The 24626-nt window shown below is 40.1% G+C and overlaps 1 protein-coding gene across 7 annotated transcripts in view; it reads right to left on the bottom strand.

Moving 5' to 3' along the window:
- The window catches only part of CARMIL1 (capping protein regulator and myosin 1 linker 1), a 318790-nt gene that overhangs the window by 238817 nt on the left and 55347 nt on the right, over nt 1–24626 (bottom strand). The window contains exon 1 of one of the 7 annotated variants that reach the window (XM_076010504.1): nt 5592–6471. The exons of the other annotated variants lie outside the window; for them this stretch is intronic. The gene's annotated coding sequence lies outside the window, so the exon portion shown is untranslated. Of the gene's footprint in view, nt 1–5591; nt 6472–24626 lie in introns of those variants that run through there. 7 annotated transcript variants of the gene reach the window in all.

The following is a 24626-nucleotide window of genomic DNA, read 5'->3' as shown; positions in this document are numbered from 1 at the left end:
GTTGAATTTAATACAAGTACAATTTCAGGATGACAACTCCAGACATAGGGGAAGTGACTTGCTGATTTTCTTTTTTAGTTTCTCACTTAGTAAAGAAAACAAAAGTACTCCTGTCTGGAATTTTCTGAAAGCACCTTAGAAACTTTCAGGTGCAAAGACTTTCCATTATGCCAGCAGTCTCTGGCCTGAGTGGCAGCTGTTCACAAGTGGAGCAGCAGTTTACAACCTGATGTGATTATAAGGTTTCTGGGAACAAGCTTATCTTTAGTGTGTTTTCTGTTGCTACAGCACAATACCACAAACTGGGAAATTTATTTTTTAAAAGAAATGTTTTTCTTACAGTTTCTGGAGGCTACGAAGTCCAGAATCGAGGGGTCACATCCGGTGAGGGCCTTCTGCAGTAGTAACACGGCAGAGGGTGTCACATGGCGAGAGGACAAGACCACGTGAGCCAGCTAAGGCAACTCTGGTCTCTCCTTCTCTACTTACAAAGCCACCAGTCCCACCTTGGGGGTCCCCCACCTTGATGGCCTTTTCTAATCCTAATTACCTCCCAAAGGCCCCGCCTTCAAATGCAATCAAAGTATGCATCTGGCGATTAAGTTTCCAACATATGAAATTTGGAGGACACATTCAAACCACAGCAAAGCTCATGTCTAAAAATATCAAAACTATAGATCCCAAAATTCCTTGAGCAGTATATAAGTTTTTCATACCAAAAATAAGGAAAATGCTCTAATAATGGTAGATGAATGAATGAATGAATGAATGAATGAATAAATAAATAAATAAATTAAATAAATAAATAAGAGGAAACAAGTTAAAGTTAAGTCATTTTCGTAAAGATGACCTAAGGTTAAAGTCATAGAAATGATTAGCAAAAGTCAAAGAATTTGCTGAGATCAGGCTTAGATTAGGGAAAAGAATGGGAGGGAGGACGGTAAAGACCAAGAGAAAGAAAGAACTGGTTTTTTCACTTAATTCACAAGTCAATCAAGGCCAATGGCAGCTTTACAATTACACATTTCCATTTATAGGAATAACTCATATTCCAACTTATAGAAAGGTAAACTAACTGAAAAACATTGCTACTTTTAAAAGAAAAACTAATCAGAATAATGTATAAGAAAAAATGTACAAAATGTATATTTTTAAAAAAACTACATAAAACATTTGAGGAAAACTTCAAAATCAGCTCAATTACACACATCTTCTACGTAAAGATCTAGAAAGGACAAATTTATCATAAGCCCTACTGACATACTATATAAAATGTCTCAATCACTAAAAGACAGGAATAAAGACTCACTGAGCATACCCATACATTTTCAGGAACATTTCTAACATGTTCCAAAACAAAATGGGCTTCAGATAAAACCTCCATTTAACTGGGAGAGCCTTGCTACCCAAGCATTCCAGTTCTTGAAGGTTTCTATGTAAAACTGAGCAATGGTTTGAACATTCTATTACACTTAATAATCCTAAAATCACATACTTATGGCTGTCAGCATATCCATTCCTAAGTATGCACAAGGCTAGGTGTAATCATAGCACTTCAAATAAGCCAAGACTTCAGCTGGGAAGTCCAAGCTGCACACCTCCCAATGTGACCCCTCCCTCCCCATCTTTCTCAGAATCCCCCTGCAGTGCCATGGTGCCAAATCTGTCCTTTTGGGCACAGTAATTTGAGCAGCTTTTGCCTTGGCTGTCCCAGCCTTCTCCCCTCATCAGCCCAGAAAATACGATGGAGAAAAAAAATTAAGTATTAAGGAAGGGAAAGGGAAAGGGAAAAAGGGGAAAAGGGGAAAAGGGGAAAAGGGGAAAGGGAAAAGGGGAAAGGGAAAGGGGAAAGGGAAGGAAAGGAAAGGAAAGGAAGATAGATATTTTCTTATAGATGAGCTGAACCTGATACAAAGGGGAAAGGTGTCTATATGGTTTCACAGTGATTCCAATGAGCTTCCAGAAATCAAGGCCCCCACAGACTAAACAAATTGGAGATAAGAAAGTCAATAGAAAACTTAAAAATCTACCTGCTGAATAATTGGTCTGTGAAAGCTGTCTTACAAAGGAGCTCAGCAATCCTGTAAATTCTCAGTGCTTCACAGCAAAATGTTCTTTTCCCTATTTCAAAGGCAAAGTGAGTCTGTTTCTATTCTCTTTCCTTCTTTCCCTCTCCCACTTATACACACAAGAAATAGTGATTTTCCTAAATTCCTTTTAAAACTGATGGAAGAAGGGGAAAGCATAGGTATTCTTCCTATTCCAATGTTCTATTAATAGGATTTTAAATGTAGTGCAGGTTTTACAATACTGTAAGTGGGAAGACAATGAACAATGACTGTATTGTGGCCCACCTCTGGGGAAACCTCTTGCATGCTGTCTTATCTGGCAGCCCCCCATTTGGACACTGATACACCTGCAAAGTGACAGGCCCTGCCAAACTGCAGTAAAAAGTTCTCCCTTTTACTCTGTTAACATGCCTGACTTCATTTAGGCAAATAATGCAATGTTCAAAAACAAGTTAAAATGTTTTTTTTTTCCATTTTTTTCATCTTTTTGAAAGAGTGCTTTAGTTTTTTGTTTTTTTTTTTTTTTTTTTGAGACAGAGTCTTGCTTTTGTTGCCCAGGCTAGAGTGAGTGCCATGGCATTAGCCTAGCTCACAGCAACCTCAAACTCCTGGGCTCAAGCAATCCTGCTGCCTCAGCCTCCCTAGTAGCTGGGACTACAGGCATGCGCCACCATGCCCAGCTAATTTTTTCTCTATATATTAGTTGGCCAATTAATTTCTTTCTATTTATAGTAGAGACGGGGTCTCACTCTTGCTCAGGCTGGTTTCGAACTCCTGACCTTGAGCAATCCACCCGCCTCGGCCTCCCAGAGTGCTAGGATTACAGGCTTGAGCCACCGCGCCCGGCCTGCTTTAGTTTTTATAAAAGACTAAACCATTCAGCCAGATTTGGCCAAACATTCAATTTACACAGTAGGAAATACCGTAGCAACTGGCTCAATACCCTTAAGGGGAAGAGACACACTCCTGGATCCAGAAATGAGAAAAATGCCTCTGGGTTGGCTTCCTGGTTCCGCCCACTTGCACATAGGGTGCCCACAGGAAATGATTCCCGTTTCTGTTTCTCTGCTACAATAGTCAAGGGAAGGCAATTCCAGTGTTAGGGAAAAAAAAAAATCAGCATGCCATTGGAGCGCAATGGCTGCTGGATCATCAGAGTGCCTCCTCTCAAATTCCAAACACAAACCAGCGTGCCTGAAATGCTAGATTGCGCCAAGAGTTTGTGTGCCAGCCTCAAAGTTTCGCTCTGTTGAGTATCTTCATGTTTATCTTCGAGTCCTGGGCCAGCTTAATGGCTGATGCTACCTTTCAGGGTCCAGCGTCAAATCTGCCAGGACGTCCTTATCAAGAGGCAGAATGGGCCTCAGTGAGCTAGAATAAGCCAGCAATCAGAGAAGCGTGCGACTGAGAAATCAGTGTGCCCTGTCATGCGGTTCTGAAACAGCAACTCACTGAAGAGTACATTAAAGGCTTCCAGCAGCAGGGCTGAATGGGTGTCAGCACAAATCAGTGAGTCCAAGTCCTTCCGGCTTCCTTTTCTGGCCAAAATGGGAGAGCCTCTTAGCCATAATGGCCTTCACAGACTTCTGCCCAGCAGGGCAAGCCAAGAGGGAGCCTTCCCTTAATAGCACCCAAGAAGCCTGTGACCATGGTGCCCAGGCTCTATCTTGGCAGAAAAAGGACAAACCATGATCCCAATAATAAATGCACAAACACCACAAAACAAATCGTACATAGCATGATAATACATTCACATTTAGCTTCCAAAACTGGACTAAATGATTAGTATTGTTGGTCACAAGAACCATATAATAAAATTGCCACAATTAAGATATTTCTATAGTACAATGCCTTCATTAACATGTGAGAATCCATAACCGTTCCCATCTTTGGATCCTCCTTGAGTTGTTATTACTATTATTTTTTAAAGAGATGGGGTCTCACTATGTTACCCAAGCTGTTCTCAAACTTGTGGGTTCAAGTGACCCTCCTGCTTCAGCCTCCTGAGTAGCTGGGACTACAGGTGTGCACCACTGCGCCCAGCTGGCCGAGTCATTATATTTCTTAAATTATATGCATACTAAGTCCTTCTGTTTTGCAGAGCATTTCCAAGCATTATTTCTCAGAAATACATGGTACACATTGCCACTGTCTGCTAGGAGTTCAGCTTTGAAAAAGTTACAGATTCTCACACAAGCTAGTGACTATTTAGTACTTACTTCACACATACAGCAATTCTTTATAATAAAATGACTGTAGATGCCCTAACTATTGTGGGGTGAGGGATTTACCAAATGATTTTTTTCCCTGAGAAAGGACTTATGCTTGACCTGGGGTGAGGAAAGTTCATAATGACCACTTTATATACTTTATGAAATATTTTATAAATATTGTAATGTTTTAAGTGTAATAGGTAATATCTTAATTGATTTTCTAATTTTGATTCTTCTTTATCTATAGCATGTGCTCTAACACCCAGAAAACCCGATATATTTTTCTCACATCACATTAAAGTAACACCTCTCCTACCGTGACACATCCACTTCTTTCCTACCACCTACTTAAATGACCAGAAACAAAGTATAAGACAATTATAATGTTTCACCCAGAAGTGAAATTCATCTTTTATTCCATGGGAAAATAATAAAGCCAATGTGACACTGCTGATGTTTTTAAGGCAGCAGCCAAGACATAATACAATTATTAATTTTTATTACCAAAAAGATCTTTTAAAATGCATGTAGGGCATTTCTGTGATACTCCTTCTATGGACAAAACTAGTATAAATGACAAGTCAGCCCAAGCTTACGGGCTAAAAGCTTACAACCAGCTAGGTTTATAAAGGTCCATCCTGCACTGGCATAAAGTCATAAAGTGTATGATTTCAAACTCTGAGATGCTCGCATCTAGAAATCTAAAGCAATCATAAATATTCCATCAAAAGTAATGTGCCTGCTCTACTACATTAATTTAACCTTAGTGATTAAAACTTAAATAGTTCTGTTCACTTCATTTACCATGTAATTGTTGGAAAGGTACTTCTAACTTAAGAAAGTAGTTAGAGCTTCTTATTTCATTAACTACAGAATTACAGGTTGTTTACCCTAAGCTGAGGGACTTACCCCTACTCATGATGGAGTGATCTACAGCCTCTCAAGGCTTATTAAACATTAAATAATTAGAATAACACCACAAATATCTATGTGCTTTTAGACTGTTTGTGGTATTTGTGAATCTGAAATTTCAAATGCCTTCACAATTGTAAAAAGGAAACAGAACTTGACAACCTTTACCTAGGACAACCACTTACCTAGGAAATTCCAATTAACCAATTAATTTAGTTTATTCTAGAGGTGATTCCTCGTGAGAAAAATTTATTCAAATAACCAACTTTCCTTATCCTTTATAGGCTGCCACAAAAACAACACAACCACTTCTTTCGAGTCTCAGAACACAGCCCCCATCCCACCCCATAGATAACCCCAATAAAGTAGCCATTCTGAAGTTAAGGCCCAAACCCACCTGCAAAGATTAGAGCTGGAAATAAAAAAATTTTTTTAAAGCTGCCATTAAAGGGTCCCTGAAGAGGATTCCGTTTTTCCCACTGTCGTTTTGCTGAAGTCTGCACAAAGAGCATCCTTCCAAAAGGAGATCAGCTGGACAGACCACAGATTGCCAGGGTGCTTGCCTGGTAAACACAACTTCATGACTAATTCATGAATTCAAGAAACCACCGCAGAAGACTCTAGCAGCAAAAAGCCCAATTAACTCAAAATTAAACAGCACCCAACACCTAGATTTAGCTCCAGCAAGCTAAGGACTTGGCTGCCAAAGGGCATTAAAAACTAAGGGCGCTACCATATGGGACATTTGGGAGGGAGACTTGCCAGGAAAAACAACCTTGTGTATATTTTTCCATGCTGGGCTCTTGTGCTAGGTTGGGAGAGTATTTTCAGCTGAGTTACTTGGTGAGCTTTATACCCTATCAACCAAGAATCCTTGCTGTCCCCAGACATTCCCTCTCTTTAAACCAAATCTCTCATTTTTCAAACCCACCTCTAATTAGACTTCCAACTAATGAGATTGTAAAGACTGTACGAGAACTTGAGCAAACTCACTGTATGGCTGGCCCAAGAAGTCTTAGAGGAAGGAAAAGTCCAGCCAAAAGAACCTCTTTCCTTGCACTATAAGCTAGGAGCATTTTGTGGGAGGGGTGCAAATAGCAGGGCAAGCAGTAAATGAATATGTATGTAATATAGATATGTCTCACCCTACATTGCCATAAAAGAGAATCAGCAGACAAGATGGAAAAGTTCTAGAGACATGTGGCATAGCAACGTGAATGGTTGACATGGTAAATTTCATGTGTTTTTTTTACTACAATTTAAAAAATGTTTTGTTTTGTTTTGTTTTGAGACAGAGTCTCACTTTGTTGCCCAGGCTAGAGTGAGTGTCATGGCATCAGCCTAGCTCACAGCAACCCCAAACTCCTGGGCTCAAATGATCCTCCTGCCTCAGCTTCCCGAGTAGCTAGGACTACAGGCATGCACCACCATGCCCAGCTAATTTGTTCTGTATGTTTTTAGTTGGCCAATTAATTTCTTTCTATTTTAGTAGAGTCAGGGGTCTCGCTCTTGCTCAGGCTGGTTTCAAACTCCTGACCTTGAGTGATCCGCCCACCTCGGCCTCCCAGAGTGCTAGGATTACAGGCGTGAGCCACTGCGCCCAGCCCTAAAAAATGTTTTAATTTAAAAAAAAGATTCCATAGAGGCAGTACTAATAAAAAAATAAATAAATAAAAATAAAAAAAAATAAATAAAAATAAAAAATAAAAAAAAGATATTCAGCAGAAGCAGCATCCCATACTGTAGCAGGTCAAGATGATAGATCTCAAGTATTTACTCTGAGAGGTCCTGTGGCACTTCTTTATGAACTGGACTGAAAATAAGGTATCAAGAGGAAGGCAGTATTCCTGGTGTCTCATCTAAGACACACAAGACAGATTAAGGCACTCATGCCACTGAAAGCTCCTTTCTCAGCCCATTAATGTGGTCGTAATATCAGAGGCACATAGGATACCTGTGTTGATTCCAAAGTCCTAGGTAGGAATCCAAAGGGCTTAGGGGTTGCAAAGGTAACATCCCCTCTTTTTACTGATGGGCCTGCCTTTAGATCGTGGCTCTGAAGACCTGTCCCAGAAGAGGATATTATGTTCTATATGTACATCCCTCCAGAATATTGGAAGAAGGTGTCTGTCAGCAGACATGCCAACCTGATCAGGATAACCCTCCAGTGACTGTGAGAGTGTGGGAGAGACTGTCCAGGTAAATCCCAGGTGAGCATAAAACTAGGTCCATGAGAAGAAGCTTCATGAGTCAAATTTCACTCATTGTAAGGGAGAACTTTTAAATGGTCATAGATCTGCAACAATATCAGACTCCCTCCATAAGCAGTGCATTATGTGACCAGAAATGTTGGAGTGGAAGGCTCTGGTTAGGTGAGACACTAAACTTAGGTCCTTACCAACTCAAGTTCTTATGGTATATTAGCTTAGGAATTCATCTCTGACTACAAATAAGAAAAAAACAAACAAATACTTTTTATCTTTTCACTCCACCATCCTTAGTATACTAACTTTTATCTTCATGTCCGTTGCCTCTTGGTCACAACATGGATGGATATCCTACCTGCAGGCTCAAGCCCATGTTGAAGGCAGAAGGAGTTGAACACAGGAAGTGGCAGCTCTTGACTCAGGAAAGCAAAACTTTCCTAGAAAGTCAAGCAGACATCCACTTATATTTAGTTGGCTAGAACATGTCATATGGCTATATCTAGACCAGAGTTTCTCAGCCTCAGCAATACTGACATTTTGGACCAAGTAATTTTTTTATCTGTGCATTATCAGCAGCCCTGGCCTCTACCCACTAGATGCCAGTAGCATCCCACCCTCAGTTGTGACAATAAAAAATGTCTATCTCCAAGACGGACATGGTGGCTCATACCTGTAATCCCAACTGCTGGAGGCCAGGAGTTTGAGACCAGCCTGCGCAACATAACGAGACCACCATCTCTACAAAAAAATTAAAAATTAGGTGGTATACACTTGTAGTCCCAGCTACTTGGGAGGCTGAGGCAGGAGGATCACTTGAGTTCAGGAGTTCAAAACTGCAGTGAGCTATAATGACGCAACACTGTATACTAGCCCAGGAAACAGAGTGAGACTCTGTCTCAAAACAAAAACAAAAACAAAAAACTGTCTCTAGATATTGCCAAACTTCCCCTGCAGGGCAAAACTGCTTCTGGTTAAGAACCACTCAGACTAATAATCCCCATTCTGGAGGGTAAATGAAGAAAGTAGTGAATGGATTAGCCCAAGTCAACCAACAAGATCTGCAGCAAATTCTCCATACCTAGTTCCTAAATGTTTCTTAATGAGCCTACTTGCTACCATGCTAACTATGTTGGAGAATTTATGAGAAACATACAAAGTACCCCTATCTTAGAAGTACTGACAATAAAGTTTGGAAAATCAGGATTGATACACAAAAAGTCAACTGGGAAAAATAAACAATACAAGGATAGATAAACCACAGAGGCAAGCAGGACATCCTTTAGTTGTTTCAGATGGGGGAGGGGGATAAAAATACATAAGAGTGTAGCCTGGAGTCCTTAATGACAATGTCACTTCAGAAGTAGAACTTGTATTTGAAGACCAGAAATATTTATACAGGTGGCAGGAAAGAAGGAAAACAACATAAACAAAGATCAGAAAACAAGTGTGGTGAAAAGCTCAGGATCCACTCTCTGACAGACTGTAACCTAAGCCTTTGGGGTAGTCATTTAACCCGTCTGGCACCTCAGTTTTATCATCTGAATAATGGGCATAAGAACAATGTCTAGGCCAGGCGCGGTGGCTCACGCCTGTAATCCTAGCTCTCTGGGAGGCCGAGGCGGGCGGATTGCTCGAGGTCAGGAGTTCGAAACCAGCCTGAGCAAGAGCGAGACCCCGTCTCTACTATAAATAGAAAGAAATTAATTGGCCAACTGATATGTATATAAAAAATTAGCCGGGCATGGTGGTGCATGCCTGTAGTCCCAGCTACTCAGGAGGCTGAGGCAGAAGGATCGCTCGAGCCCAGGAGTGTGAGGTTGCTGTGAGCTAGGCTGACGCCACGGCACTCACTCTAGCCTGGACAACAAAGCGAGACTCTGTCTCAAAAAACAAAAAAAAAAAAAAAAAAAAAAAAAAAGAACAATGTCTATCTCCTAGGATTACTGAGAGAAGCAAATCAATTATAAGAGCATCTAGCACATAGTAAACAATCAGTTGTTAGCCTCTATTATTATTAGAGAGTTATATATTATTTAATATTATAATAATTCAGGAAGAGAGGGTCATATGTCAGGAATCAGAGGATACCTGCTAAAGAGTGGCTGTCGTATCCTGAGTAGGACAGCCAGAAACTGTACTTGGTGGGAAAAGCCAGGCTCCTGATGGCCACAGGATACTGGCTGAGATCCAGGCAGGGTGGCAGGAGAAGCCCTACAGAAGCACCATCCACACCTACCAAAAGGTGATGGCAGGAGGGGTTGGCTGGGACCTGTGATGAAATCAAGTGAATGTCAAGGCATGGTCAGGTTAGTAATAAGACTTTGCAATTATAAAGGGATTTTAGCTTGGAAAGCATTCCTACGTATGCTATCTGATTGATATGGATGTAATAAAACTGTCCATAGGTAACAGAGAGCTACTGTAGCAAGACAGAGTTCTGTTAATCATTTGAAAAGCCACTGCCAAGCAAAGTCAAACAGTGGAAAGAAGCAGGAAATACAAGACTTGCCTTCTATTAGCACAAGAGACGTGGGTGTGAACCAGAGAATGACTGATGTAGTGTCTTTAACAGACATAGAGAAAATAGATAAACTGTTAAAAAAAAAATTCATCAATCTGTGCATTGTTATCTGTGAGCAGGCCACCAACGGGCCTTCTGCCCAAGTTCCCAGCTTCTGGGTCCCAATTCTTTCATGACCAAAACAGAAAGGATAAAGGCCACACAAACTATCAATTCTTCCTGATACCCTATTTTTCCCCATCAGAATTTCTCTAGTAGTTAATTTATACAGATGCTCCCCTGGGTCATAAACATTAATCTTACACTAAGTTTAATAAGTTCCAGAACCATACAATAAAAGTTTGAATACTACTGAAGTTTGAAGGCATATAATAAAAGTTTAGCCTTGTCTCAAAAAAAAAAAAAAATTTACAAAGTACCCAGCAAGTACCTGAAAACCACAAAGAAAGAGAGCAACATGGCCAGGTCAGCATTTCCCATATCACATCAGTTTTAGTGACTGCGCCCATTCTCACTTGTCCAATTCCTGTTACCTGGGGTCATTTATGTAGTAACCCGTAGATGAATATACTCTCTTTACTGTACTCAATATATATGCTCCCAACTTCTGTAAAAATTCAAGGTGTCCAATACTTTCCCAAACATTTAGTCCACTGATGGGTTTTAATAAATACTGAACATCAAGAAGAGACTAATATAATGAAAACCTGTGCCATGAAAATAGTGAATAGGAAAAAAATCCACTTATGAAGTGAGCAGTTAAGTATAAACTTTATTAATAAAGCCAAGAGTTGTGAAAACAATTTACCATTTGCAGCCCATCCACATTTGTTCTTTGCACTTTACCAAGGCCTAGAAAACAGGCTGCTCACCCTTTCTATAAAATACAGCAGAACCTAGAGTAGCTCTGTTCGATAGAAACAGAATAGGAGCTATGTATGTAAGTTTAAATGTTCTTATAGCCACATTTTAAAGAAAAGTTGAAGTTAACTTTAATAGTATTTTCTTTAACCTCATATATCCAAAACATTATACTTTAAGCATGTAATCAATATAAAAAAATTATTAATGAGACATTTTACAACCTTTCTTTCATAGTTAAGTCTCTGAAACCTGGATGTACTTTACACTTACAGGACATCTTAACTCAGACAAGCACATTTCAAGTGCTCAGTGGCAACAGGTGACTAGCAGCCACCATATAGGGCCACACATATCTAGACCTTTAGAGTTACACACACATGCAATACCCTTCAATAATTTGTTCCATGTTTCTATAACAATCCAAAGAGGGAATGCTCTGCTCTCGTTTCTATGCTTATACACTCCTGGGATGGGATTACAGGAATACCAGCCAGTGAATGCCTGAAATTCTGCCATAGTAGCTTCCACTTCCTTCTTTAAATATAGTGTGCTTTGAGTTGTGTTTAAACAAAAATGCCCATGAAAGGAGGAACACTGTAAGCTAATATCTGTCCGTTATTAAACCTTAGGTCGCATAAACAGAACTGACAGCACATGCATGGGGAGATGGTCAGGCCACAGAACACAAAATCAGATGGCTAACTTTCAGCACATCTTGTCTCTGATCTTATCACAAGTCCCTGTTCCAAATTCCCTTTCTTCACAAGAACATGAAGGAGTTATTTCAGTAACTCCTTGTGAAGAATAACTATTATTAAAAAACACAAAAACTCCTGGGGCTTCTCTGATTTTCAACTTAAAAACCTAAGGCAAATATTATAAACTCAAATGCCGGGAACAAGGGGCCAGGTGAGCCTGTGACCATCTGTGGGGGCAGCCTTAACCCCAGCCTGAGAGCCCCTGAGAATGTGGCCCCAGTGCTGCCGGGTCATCTGATTTCTCAAAAGTCACAAATCTGGATCTTCAGGTTCATCCCCTGATTTTTAACTTTTAACCACTTATAATAGTGTAGTAACAATGCACAACTCAATGGGAAGCAACTACAAAGCAAATGCAGCCTTGGGGAAGCAGTTTGCAAACTCTGGTATTTGAGGAAACAAGCAAAAATACTAAGAGTGGAGCTGGACCATGAGGGGAGTTAATACTGCGTCTGGTTTCAGCCGTCACCTCTGCTGTCCTAGAGAGGAGCCCTTACCAAATGGGCTGTGCCCTCTCTGAGACCAAAGGAGAAGAAGGCCTGAAAAGGCAGGGCAGCTTTCTGCCACTGTGCTGGTCTCCTGGGGCATCTTCATCTACAAAATGGGGGTGCTGGTTTGGGTCAGGGCAGCATTGGGAGGGCAGGATCCAAGGTGAGCTGGAACACATTTGCCTGTGGAGAAGGGACACCCCCCTCTCAGGCGACATGATCATCCCAGCAGTGAACACAGACCCAGCATAGCAGCGGCCACCCATTTCTTGAAAAGAAGCCAAAAATATAGATTTTTCTGGAAAATCTTCTAATCACTAAATTTTCACAAATTCAAATATTTCCAATACCACATAAGCCACATTCAGCCCATAAGGCCATTTATCTGTGGCCCCTGGATCAGAGCATCTCCCAGCCCCTATATTCTACTTGCCTTACACCTGAACAGCACATACTCGAATAATTTCATTTCATTCAATGTTTTTTTGGTTATAACACAGATGAGGGGAAAAATCAATTCCTAGGCTCGGGCCACTGTCTGTGTGGAGTTTGGACATTCTCCCTATGTTGCATGGCTTTTCTTTGGCTACTCTGGTTTCCTCCCATATTCCACAGCCGTGCAAATCAGGTGAATCGCATGTCTGAATGGTCCTGGTGTGGGTGAGGGTGTGAGTGTGCCCTGCGATGGGATGGCATCCCGTCCAGAGCTGGCTCCCACCTTGCACCCTGAGCTTCCAGGAAAGGCTCCAGCCACCCTTGACCCAGAACTGGAATAAGCAGGTTGTAAAAGAATGAATGAATGAATACATGTTACTGTCAAATAAAAATCTGCCAAGCATATGCTAATCAAACAAATGCACAACAATAAACGATGCGGTATTAAAGTGCTCGGCAAGCCCGCCACATGTGTTCTTGTTTGATTTTCAACTGTGAGATGGTAGGAGGGGCTCCTTACAACTTCTAGTTTGCAAACATATATTCCTTTATTGAACCCACCACCACTGTGACTGCAGTCGCTTCCTGGTCTCTCTGCTCTCTTCAAGCAGATTTACACGCCAAAAATTGGGTAAACAATTATCTTACTTATTTGTATTAATCTTTCTTAAATATATACATAACTCACAGTTACTTCGATGTTTACTATTATAACAGCTTTGGGTCTTTATGTAGAAGTTTGGTGATGTTTTTGTGACCAGAAATAAGGAGTAGGATCTTAACTCATTTATATCAATTATCTTACGGTAAAAGTAGTTTACTTATGTGTTGTTTTGCTTAAAGTCACAGTTTCCAAGAACCTATCAATGATGTTGAGTGAGGACTTTCTGCACATTCTCATAACTTTACTACAGCTTTCTCTAACTCCCTTCTCTACACATGTAAGCTCTGAAAGAGGTGCTAGTGATTGCAGGAGACTGAGAGACAAAGAGTAAATGAAACATGATAACCTGGATTGGGCTGTGGAATAGAAAAGGGATTTGAGTGGAAAAACTGGTAAAAATCCACATGAAGTTCTGTAGTTTGGTTAATAGTACTATGCCAAAGTTAATTTCTCGGTTTTGATCAATTTACCACAGTTTAGTAAGATGTGAACATTAGGGAAAGCGGGGTAAAAGGTACATGGGAACTATCTAGACTATTTTATCTTTGCCATTCTCCCATAAATCTAAAATAATTCTCAAATAAAAATGTTTTTTTAAAAAAGCTCAGAGAACCACAACCTACTAAAAAAATACAAATTTTACAGTATCTTAATTTTTTAATGGAATGTTTAAAAAACTTACTAGTAAATAGTTCTACTAGTAAGTAGAAATATGTATTGCTCTGAATCTTCTTCACTCTGGTCAATGATGAGACTAAGGAAAACCAGAATGCACCAGAGTGGGTATTATCCTTTGCTTTACAGTATATGTGCAATAAGTAGTCAGTGGGGCACAAAATCAATGGACTTTTAGTAAAATATCAAATGGCTAAATTTAGATAAGTATGATTAATTTGGCTTTGATTGAGAAGTTTCCAAACACTCAATAGCTTTTGCCTTAGAATATAAATTCGCTTACATTTGGAAGACTAGAGACATTATTTCCCAAACAAGAGAGGCAGAACTGAAATAATAAATACAAAAACTTTGGCATGGAATACTGCAAACTGCACAATAGGCAGATATCAGTACCTCTTGGAGAGGAGATTATTGACATAAATAATGCACTATCTCTTTAGATCACCCAGCACTTGAAACAGCATGGTAAGTCACAGCATCCTTACATCATCACATTTCTAACCAGCCCCCTTAAATCCTTTTTGTTTTTGTAATAAGGCAAGATACACATAAATAAATAAGCTGATATATTTCAAAGGTATGTAGAAAGAACCATACAAAGAATGGTACTCACTTAAATGAAACAGCGTGAAAAGCTGTAGGAACTCTTCTCTATTTGCATTCTGTCTGCCATGCCTATTATTATGGTCTTAAATCAATTTGACATGTATAATAAATATACTTTAAAAGAAAACATGAAATAAAATAGTTTTATTAGTGATTTGTGGCAAGCAGATTTATAATGACTTTATTCAAAAGAAGGCTCAGAGCAAAAAGCAGTCATTTTTTGTTTAACAAATATTTATAAAGCTCTACCATGACAAAAGCTATATTCTAGGCCCTAGGAATTAACAGTGAGCAAAACAAAGGTCCCTGGCCTCGTGGAACTTACACTCTAGTAGGTAAAAGAAGAGATAAGTACCAAGATAAATAAACAAAATATATATTCTATTAGATTATGCTACATGCTAAGGAATCATAAATGAGGCTAGGGAGACAGAAAGTCTGGGGAGGGGTGCTGAAAGTTAAGATGGATGGACAGAGACGCCCTCACTGAAAAAGTGACATTTGAGGAAAGACCTGAAGGAAGTGAGGGAGCCAGGCACATGGACACAGGCTGAGAAGTGAAAGGGAATTCCAGGAAAAGGGAAGAACAAATGCAAAAGCTCTGAGGTGGAAGTGGGCCTAGACTGATTCAAGAAACACAAGGAAATCAGAGTGGAGGAAATACAGAAAGCAAATGGGAGGGAAGTGGGCATGAAGTCAGAGGGTAATGGAGAGCTCAAAATGTCATGTCAGTCCCAGTTATCACTTTGGAGTGACATGATCTGAGCACATCTGATAACAGCCTGAAGGAAATAAGGCCGGAAGCAGAACGACCAGTTAGAAGGACACTCCATTAGTCCAGCTGAAAATGATGGTGCCTCAGACCAGCACAGGTGATAAGAAATCGACTCTGAATATATTCTAAAGGTAGAGTCTACAGGATTTGCTGACAGGGTATGAGAGAAAGAGAAATCAAGAATGACTCCAAATGTCTTCTCCCAAGTAAGTGCAAGAATAGGCTGATGTTAACTGAGATGGGAAAGACTGTGAGGTAGCAGGTTAGGTTGGAGATGAGTGGAGAATGAGGATCTCCCTTTTGGACATGTTATGTTTGAAATGCCCATTAGACACATTCCAGTAGAGATGTACAGCTGGCAGCCAGATAAAGTTCAGAGGCCCGGCATGGCAGCTCACACATATAATCCCAGCACTTTGGGAGGCTGAAGTGGGAGGATGGTTTAAGGAAGGTCAGAAGTTCTAGACCAGCCTGAGCAAAAGTAAGACCCCATCTTTACCAAAAACAGAAAAAATTTAGCTGGGTGTGGTGGAGGGCACCTGCAATCCCAGCTACTCAGGAGAGTAAGGGAGGAGGATAGCATGAGCCGAGGAGTTGTGAGCTATGCTGACACTATTGCACTCTACGTAGGGCGGCACAGTAAGACTCTGTCTCATTCATTCATTTATTTACATATACATACATAATTAATAAAGGAGTTCAAGAGAGAGAGCCAGCCTACAGATATAAACGAAAAGTCTTTACCACATAGATAACATCTGAAGCATGAGCACAGAGAAGAGGAACAAGTACCCTGAGGCACAACCAACAAAGGAGACTCCAAAAGACCAGCCAGAGAAGGGACACCATGAGAGGGAAGTCCAGGCAATAAAGTGAAGAATGTATTTCATGGAAAAGCAGAATCAATGATGTTAAACACTGCTAGTAGATGAAGTAAAAGGACCTGACCATGGGCTTGAGCATTGGAATGTCACTGCCCTGACAAGAGCAGCACCAGTGGGAACAGGAAAGAAGGGTGCACCCCCCACACTGTGATGGGCTCAGAACAGAATGCAAGAGGAGATATTATACATAATGAATACAGAAAGCTCATTCAAATATTTTGTTATAAGAGCAAGGGGAAAAAAAACTGGTTAGGCTGGGCATGGTGTCTCACCTCTATAATCCCAGCACTTGGGGAGGGGAAGGAAGATCACTCGAGGCCAGGAGATCTAGAACAGCCTAGGAACTGTATGGAGACCTCAACTCTACAAAAAAATTTTAAAAATTAGCTGGGCATGGTGGTGCATGTCTGTAGTCCCAGCTGCTCAGGAGGCAGAACTGGGAAGATTGCTTGAGTTCAGAAGTTTGAGGCTATAGTGAGCTATGATTATACTGCTGTACTCCAAGCCTGGGTAACAGAGCAAGATTATCTCAAAAAAAAAAAAAAAAAAAAAGTAGTTAGCAGCTGGAGGAAAAATCAGAGTCAAGAGAGGATGTTTTTATTTAATGGGAAAAATAATCACTTATATGCCAGTGGGAATTTGGTCCAGAGAAGAAAAATGCTGACATAGGAAGGGGGGGGGTATTTCATGCAGCAGTGTCCTTGAGTAGGGTGTGGGGATGGAGATGGGATACTGTACCCAAGGATACGGAGGCACAGGCACAGGCAGGCGGTGGGTGTGGCTGACTGTGACAGCACAAGTTCTCGCACAAGTTCCCAAGGGGAGAGAGGCAGGATTAGAAAACTTGAAGTAAAGAGTCAAATGAGGATTAGGACACAGGTGTGAGGGATGACAGGGGAGGCCAGGCTTCCTATGGTGACTGACATAAACAGGGATAAGAGGTGTGAGGAGGTTGCTTCTGAGGGTCAAGGCACAGATTGGTGGGGAGGCTGGGAGTTCAAGGGGGTCTTCCCAGGGATCCCATTTGTCCTCGGGTGGGGAAGGCAGGGGGCTGGGGAGGTGCAAACTTACCCATGGCTCATGAGCCAGCAGAGGGATGTTTTATAAAATTTGGCTCTTAAAAAAAAAAGTGGAAATACTGATTTGAGATAGCTATCCTAGCAATAACCTCAGATCCTTTACATCCAAAAGAAATTTAAATCCCATAGAATCCACTATTCTGCATTTTTAAAAATCACAGTTCAAACTACTCAAAATGTCATCAACCACAGCAGAGTGAGCAGAAAAACACATAGGTGACACATTGGTCACTGGATACTATAAACATTCTAAATTGAGGAAAGACCCCATGAGGTGTGTTCTTCTCCAAGTACAATCTCACACAGCATCAGAACAATAAGGAGTAGTGCCAGAGCGCTTTAGAAGGATTCTTAGAAGGAAGCTGTGTGCTTGTTTTATGTCTGGAAAATAAGATTAGACAGATAGTTGCATCATATTTCCTGACAGGATTATTAGAGTGTGGTTACCATGGTAACCAGTAAACTAGGTACACAGCTGGAGGAGGAGAAAGTTAGAAGGCATCATTTTCAAAAAGAATTAAATCTCATAATTTCAAACCTGGAAAGGATTTCTAAAGACCCTGTGGTTGAATCCTTCACCTAAATACCCTAGACAGTGTTTTTGCATATAGTGAAACTATTAAAAAAAAAAAAAAAGTCCTTATAAAAATTATCCAACAAGAAAAATAGGCAAAAATGAAACTTCTTGGTCATGGTTTGAGAGATGCTGGAAAATTTATCAGTAATAATATGTATGTAAAATAAAGAAAGATTTCAGGCTTTACTAGAAAGAGAACATATACTTAGCCCTTCCTATATGCTAAAGCACTTCATTTTCACCTTTTCCTCACAACAATTTAGCAAGGTTACAGAGTAAGTGACAGAGCTAGGATTTGAACCTGGGTTGGCCTAGCCCCAAATTGGTGCTGCCTCCTAGAGACTCCCAATGGCCCCATCCCCTTGTGATGTGCAGTAAGAGAAGAGCAGGAAGAGAGCAGGGAGGCATCCAGCCTGCCTCTGCCACCAAACAACTGAGTGGCCTTGGAAAGTCACTCTCTCATCTTCTTTGAACCTGAGTTTCTTCATCAGAAAATGAGATTAAACGACCTCCTCACAGATGGAAAATGCAAGATCCAAATAAATCTCAGGCCCAGTTTCATAGATACTAAGTCACTTTCTCTCAAGAAATCTTAATGATCTAATCACCCCATGATGTTCCTGTCCCATCCACAATATCCTTATGCCAAAGTCTCTCACATCTTACCCCTGAATTCTTCCAAATGTGGCCTCTCCCAGCTAATGAAGAAACTCACTGCAACTTTAGACGACTAACCACAGTAAGCTTTAAAGATAGAAACGTCTTTTAAGCAACGCTTTCCAGCCTTTTCCTCACCAAGGTACACATGTGCCCCCTCCACCTTTCCAGTATTATTTCTGATTTCTGTTCTCTGTGCTTCCTCAAAGATCATGGACACGGTTGAACAATCTGTATCCATAATGTTCTCAGGACCCTAGGAAGAAATTCTGTCGGGCTAAGAGGTTTAAATGCATTTAGAAAAACTAGGTCTTTGTTATTACTTCTCCAACATATTAGTATTTTTAACATTCTGGGTGTGTGTGTCTGTGTGTGTACGTATGTGTAAATAAAAAACAGACAATAGGAATTAAAGGGTTATGCTCTGTGGTTATGCTCACCACCAGTTCCACTCAGATGCAACTATATTCTTTTCTTCTAGTTTTAAATATGTATATTAACAATCTTTATAATGTCCCTGGCATCTTCTGCAAGTCTCAGAACTCTCTGGATTCAGACTATTTCAATTTAAATCCCAGCTCAGCTACCTAACTAGTGTGACCTACAGAAAACACCCAAAAGTTCGGTGCCTCAGTTTACTCCTCTGTAAAGAGGCGATAATAACAGCACTTCATACAGTTATCCTGGGTCAAATAAGGACATAGAGTGCTCAGAAGAGTGCCTGACAGCACGTGACCACAGGTCCCCCTTGACTGTGAGTCTTCTATCTTTTGTGTGTTTCCTTTTAAGATTCAAGTTCATTAGAAAACTACCACATTGTTACACTCACTCCTTTTGGTACTTTCCCCTTAGTTTCTGCAATGGGATCATTTATTACATGGTCAGAACTTAAATATCTCAGAGTTTCCTAACTCTCCTGACCTCTAGAACCTTATCTGTCACTTAGAAATTTTTATTCAGCTTTTTATTTTAACAATAACTTCCTTAATAGCCTTTTCCAGCATTTATTGTAGAAGTTGATTCTACTGACCATCCTGCACACGGGGCATTCTGGATTTCTCTTTGTAGTGAGTGGCCCAAGGTCTTCTGAACCTTGCTATCCCCTGGCCAGGGTGACCAATGCTCTCACAGCCAATGGCATGCATTTCAAATATAGATGGCCAGGGATCGGGGTTCAATCTGAAGTTGTGGAACAAAGCTACACTAACTGGCCTATCTAAGAATTAAACCTCTGCCTCTGGTCTTTGGCCTCTTTTACGTATTAAACCCTAAACGAATGACCCAACATTCTTGGGCTTTAGCCAAAAGCAACACATTCTAATCAGATCATTCCTAGTCATTCATAAAGTCCTATAAGTTGAGGGTTGTCAGGTAACCAATATTCTATACCTAAAATGTTGTGACATAAACACTAGTTCAAAAACAATAATCCTGGCCGGGCGCGGTGGCTCACGCCTGTAATCCTAGCTCTCTGGGAGGCCGAGACGGGCGGATTGCTCAAGGTCAGGAGTTCGAAACCAGCCTGAGCAAGAGCGAGACCTCGTCTCTACTATAAATAGAAAGAAATTAATTGGCCAACTAATATATATAGAAAAAAAAAAAATTAGCCGGGCATGGTGGCGCATGCCTGTAGTCCCAGCTACTCGGGAGGCTGAGGCAGGAGGATCGCTTGAGCCCAGGAGTTTGAGGTTGCTGTGAGCTAGGCTGACGCCACGGCACTCACTCTAGCCTGGGCAACAAGTGAGACTCTGTCTCAAAAAAAAAAAAAAAAAAAAAAAAAAAAAACAATAATCCTTTCAACAGACATTAAGATATACACTGAACACTAAAGATTTTAATGGAAATTGACTTTAGAAGTAACTAGACACCAAGACACCCTCTCCTTCTTTACATGTAGCTTGAAAAATAAATGACAGGCTAAAGGAAGATCTGCCCCACTGGGTTACCTGGGGAGAGGGTCAGATTAAGAGGCTCAATCAAATTTCTATTTTAGATTTATTTAGAAAATAGTCTTTTGACTATAGTAAGGCTAAAGAAAACATCTTAAGAAGATAAGCAATGAACTTGTAAGGAGGAAAAAGTGACAATGAGCAAAATAAATAATGAAGCTGACAGTTTAAGTTCAAAAACAACGCAGGCAGAATGGGCATGATGTTGGGATCTTATAAAGTGGGGAGGGAGGCATCTATAGTCAACTCTATTTTACTGAAATCACCACAACCTCTACCACATACTGAGCATGTGCCAGTAAATGACTATGCTAAGAGTGTTTTTATTTTATACCTCATTAATCTTTATAAGGGCCCTTACAGCACAGATTATTGAAATTTAACAAGGGTAAGTAATTTGTCCAAAGTCACACAGAGCAAGAGTGGGACTGAAGGTGCAAAGCCCTCACTCACTGTCCTCGGTCTGCATCAGCATCCTTGCATCTTGATGCCCTCTTCCCAGCCAGAGGCAAACTTGACCCTTCTAAGAACTGAAGCTTCTGTGCCCTTACTGATACTGGACACTATAGACAAAAATACCACAAAATTGCCTAAGGCCATACTGCTAGGAGATGCTATTCTAATCAAAGAAGAATAGCTGAAATATCTAATACCTTAATATCTACCACACAAGGAGGCAGACTGAAAACTGGACAGACTCCATGACAGAAATCAAAGTGAGCCCAAAAAGGATCAGCCAGGATCTATAAAAGGAAAAAGACCTCCTTTCCCTATGCTATATTAAAGGGGATAACTTTGTGGCAGGGAAGATTCCAATTAGCCCCTCCATGAATCTCACTGAAGAGAAGAGGGAGGGGGGAGGTGAGGAAAACCTAACACTACCTTCATATGCTAGCTAGAAGCCTGCTATTTATCTACAGTGTCCAGAACTCACATATTCAAATGACTTCCCAAGAGGGTTTATTGGCTAAGGATAGGAAATCATTTTCCTTCCCAGCCCAGGCTAAGAGACTGTGGGTGTGCATGGGAGTAGTGATTCTATTGACCTGTCTAATAGTATAAGCAACAACTTCTTGATTTTCACCTCCTTGAGTTTATTGTGGTGATTTTAATTTATGTTATATTAGTAGGGGAATAAACGGGAACCAGGATAATGATAAAAGCCAAGAAGAGGAATTCTGTGTTTTTTTGTTTTTTTTTTTTCATTCATGGAATGTACGAATTCCATCAAAACTATAATATAGCCTTTAGGGGTCCTCTAAGGGAGGATTAACACTGGCAGAGACTCAAATTCTAAAATAATGGGATCACCCTTCAGTTTTCAGCATATAAAACTTATGTGCTGTTTATTTTCATTTTATATAATTTTCAGAAGTTACATAAAAAATAAAAATAGCACAACCCCAGGAGCAACATTTAAGTGTGAAATCCTATTTCATAAACAAAACAACTCATTCATCAAAACAGTTGTTAAAATCCAATCAATGGTCCACTCATTGGAAAAGTGTTGAGCACAAACAATTTCATTAGAATAAAATTTTCTGAGCTGCTCGTATAAAATAAATGCAACAATTTATATTTGCTCATAGGTAATGACATAATGGCAAAACCATTACCAAAAATATAAATTCTCCTAATAAAACCAGTCAAGAAATAAACAAAGTAGGACCAGCTCTTTTCAGTAAAACTAACATGTAAAGACAGAACTACGAGGGCCATCTGTGAAATAACCTGCATGCTATTTACATCTTATGCACAAAAAATACGTAGACTGATCTGACAAGTAACCTGTACATAAGACAGTCTACCAGGGGGCAAAAGTTCTGCTGATAAAACTTAGCAGTGTACAGTCATAGCAAATGGAGTATCATGTTCCTGTCACGTTAATGACTATTTATAGCTATAATAGATAGTACCTTTCTTTGTATTCTAAGCCTTTTTGATTGAAGAAATGTTTTTCATATCTTTACTGAGCTAAAAATATTAGTCACTAAATGAAAGTTTGCAAAAACTCTTCATTATGTCATGTCCACTCTGACCAAATAGCACTCTTTGTGAAGAGAACATTTTCTAGTATTTTATTTCACGATGTAACAAAAGAATCATTCACTTGTTGTTCTCATTCCCGGCTGGTCTCATTCACTCCACTTGAAGAGCCTCTGACCCACAACCACCACAATCGCCCTTCACACTTGTGTTTTCTCTATAGCACCTTTCAGAGAACAACACTACACAGTTCAGATGTCAATGATGCCATTAGGGACATGGGATCTTTTAGAGGATGTTGGCTGGTTATACCATTGTGTGATAAGACAATTAACTTGACATTCATTTTTTAAGAATTGGTCTAGATCTCATTTTACTTCCAACATCCTTATATTATAGAGAGATGAGATCATCAAGATCAGAAGAAACGTGACCAATTACCATAATACAAATAACAAAACAGAAATGCACAAAGAAAATAGGTTCTGATAGTTCATAATGTTAAATGAGTTTTAAACAGTTCTTGGGAAATGATACGAAGTGAAAATATAATATATGGGAGCAAATACTGGGAGCTGAACCACCAACATTTGAATTTCGAATAGATACATGGTTGATTTGCAGTAAGACATTTATTAACTTACAGATGTATGACAATAAGGAAGTAAAGAAATATATTTTGGACATCTCTACATTTTTGAAAAGGCAAATAAATGATAAGCATTAATTTTCTTAAACTTTATAACATCATAATCTAACATAATAACTGCCCGACAGGTAAGTACTTCATTTAGTAGAGCAGGCATAGTTTATTGAAACCCAATATATTTAGGTTTAATCTATACACTTTTAAAGAGCCTTTTAAAGGGCAACTAAGCCAAAACTATAAGTGTTAGTGGAAAGAGAATTTCAAAATGAAATTCTAAATGGTTCCTGACTCTGAGGAAGATATAGAAACTAAAGTTTGTGTATATTCATTGTTCCTAAAAGGGCACATCTAAAAGAGTGAGTGAAATAAATCATTCTCTGGAACAAAGCAGAGTATAACTTGACAAATGCTAAAATAATTGCTGGATGTTTATTAATTGTTTTGATTCACCTATTCATGTAAACCACATTTATTGACTACCATGTACTATACTATGTACTATAAAAGGGACCTAAGGATATAAAAATGGAATAAGACTAGTTTTTCAGGCTTAATAAAAGCTTGTAATAATAGATTAAAAATATAAATAATAAGTAATAGGATCTTTGTGCAGGCATTTTCATGAATGATTTACATGCATTAAGCCATTTAATCCTAACAACAACCCTAGGAGACAAATAATATACTATTATGTACAGATGAGAGCTGAAGCACAGAGAAGTTAAGCGGCTTGTCCAATGTCACACAGCTGGAAGCTGGGTTTGAACCCGAGCAATCTGGGACCACAGCCCATAACTCATTGCCACCATGTGGCTTTAAGCCTCTCATGGGGTTCAGGGAGGGTAGTGAAGAGAAGTTGTCACTGGAAGGGCTTCCTAGGAAGCACACACAGACACTGAGTCCTGAAGGGAATGGGAGAGGGTGGTATTCTGGTCTTCGGGTGGTGCAACAACCCACAAGCCTGGAGAGATGAAGCCCATAATTGTCAAGAGAGCAAGTAGTTCCTAAAGTACAAGGAGAGGCAGGAGAAACAGCTGGAAAGGGGGGGAGGGACCAGAAAACAATACCTGAAAGCTAGGGATAGGGGAGCCATGGGTGTTTGAAGGGTTTTTATTTCTTTTTTCCTCTAGGTGGAAGGGGGATGAACTTGGACAAGGAGGCAAGTTTGGAAGCAATTAGGGGCCTACACCGAAGTGATGGAAATGGTCAGGAGACCAACCATTACAGTAACAGAGCAGAAGGGAGACCCCACCAGGCACGCACACCCTTCCTATAAAAGACATGCACATCTTCTACATAGAATGAGTTTAACTGCCTGCAAGGGATGTGGAGACTAGAGACAAGAAGCAAAACTACAGAGGCCAGCACAGGGGGAAGGAAGGCATATTGAAAATGGGCTCGTGGCTTCAGCTCTCACCCCACCAGTCCACAGCGGGCAACCTGGAACAGCGCATGTGGCCACTCAGGTGCTCAGTTTTCTGCAATCAGGCTAGCAATGGACCGTAAGTCCCCTCCTTGTATAGGTAGTCTCTGAATACCATTTCTCTGAATATCATCTCTCACTTGGGGAGAATTAGTAAAATGTCAGAATTAGTAAAATGTTCCATCCTATTTCTCTCCTTTATTAGTTTAAACAATTGTTCACATTCAAGCGC

This window comes from Microcebus murinus, chromosome 15, assembly GCF_040939455.1.
Source record: "Microcebus murinus isolate Inina chromosome 15, M.murinus_Inina_mat1.0, whole genome shotgun sequence".
In the NCBI taxonomy this organism is placed as follows: Eukaryota; Metazoa; Chordata; class Mammalia; order Primates; family Cheirogaleidae; genus Microcebus; species Microcebus murinus.
Note: the sequence above shows the minus strand (reverse complement) of the source record. Positions and strands in the feature narration are given on the sequence as shown.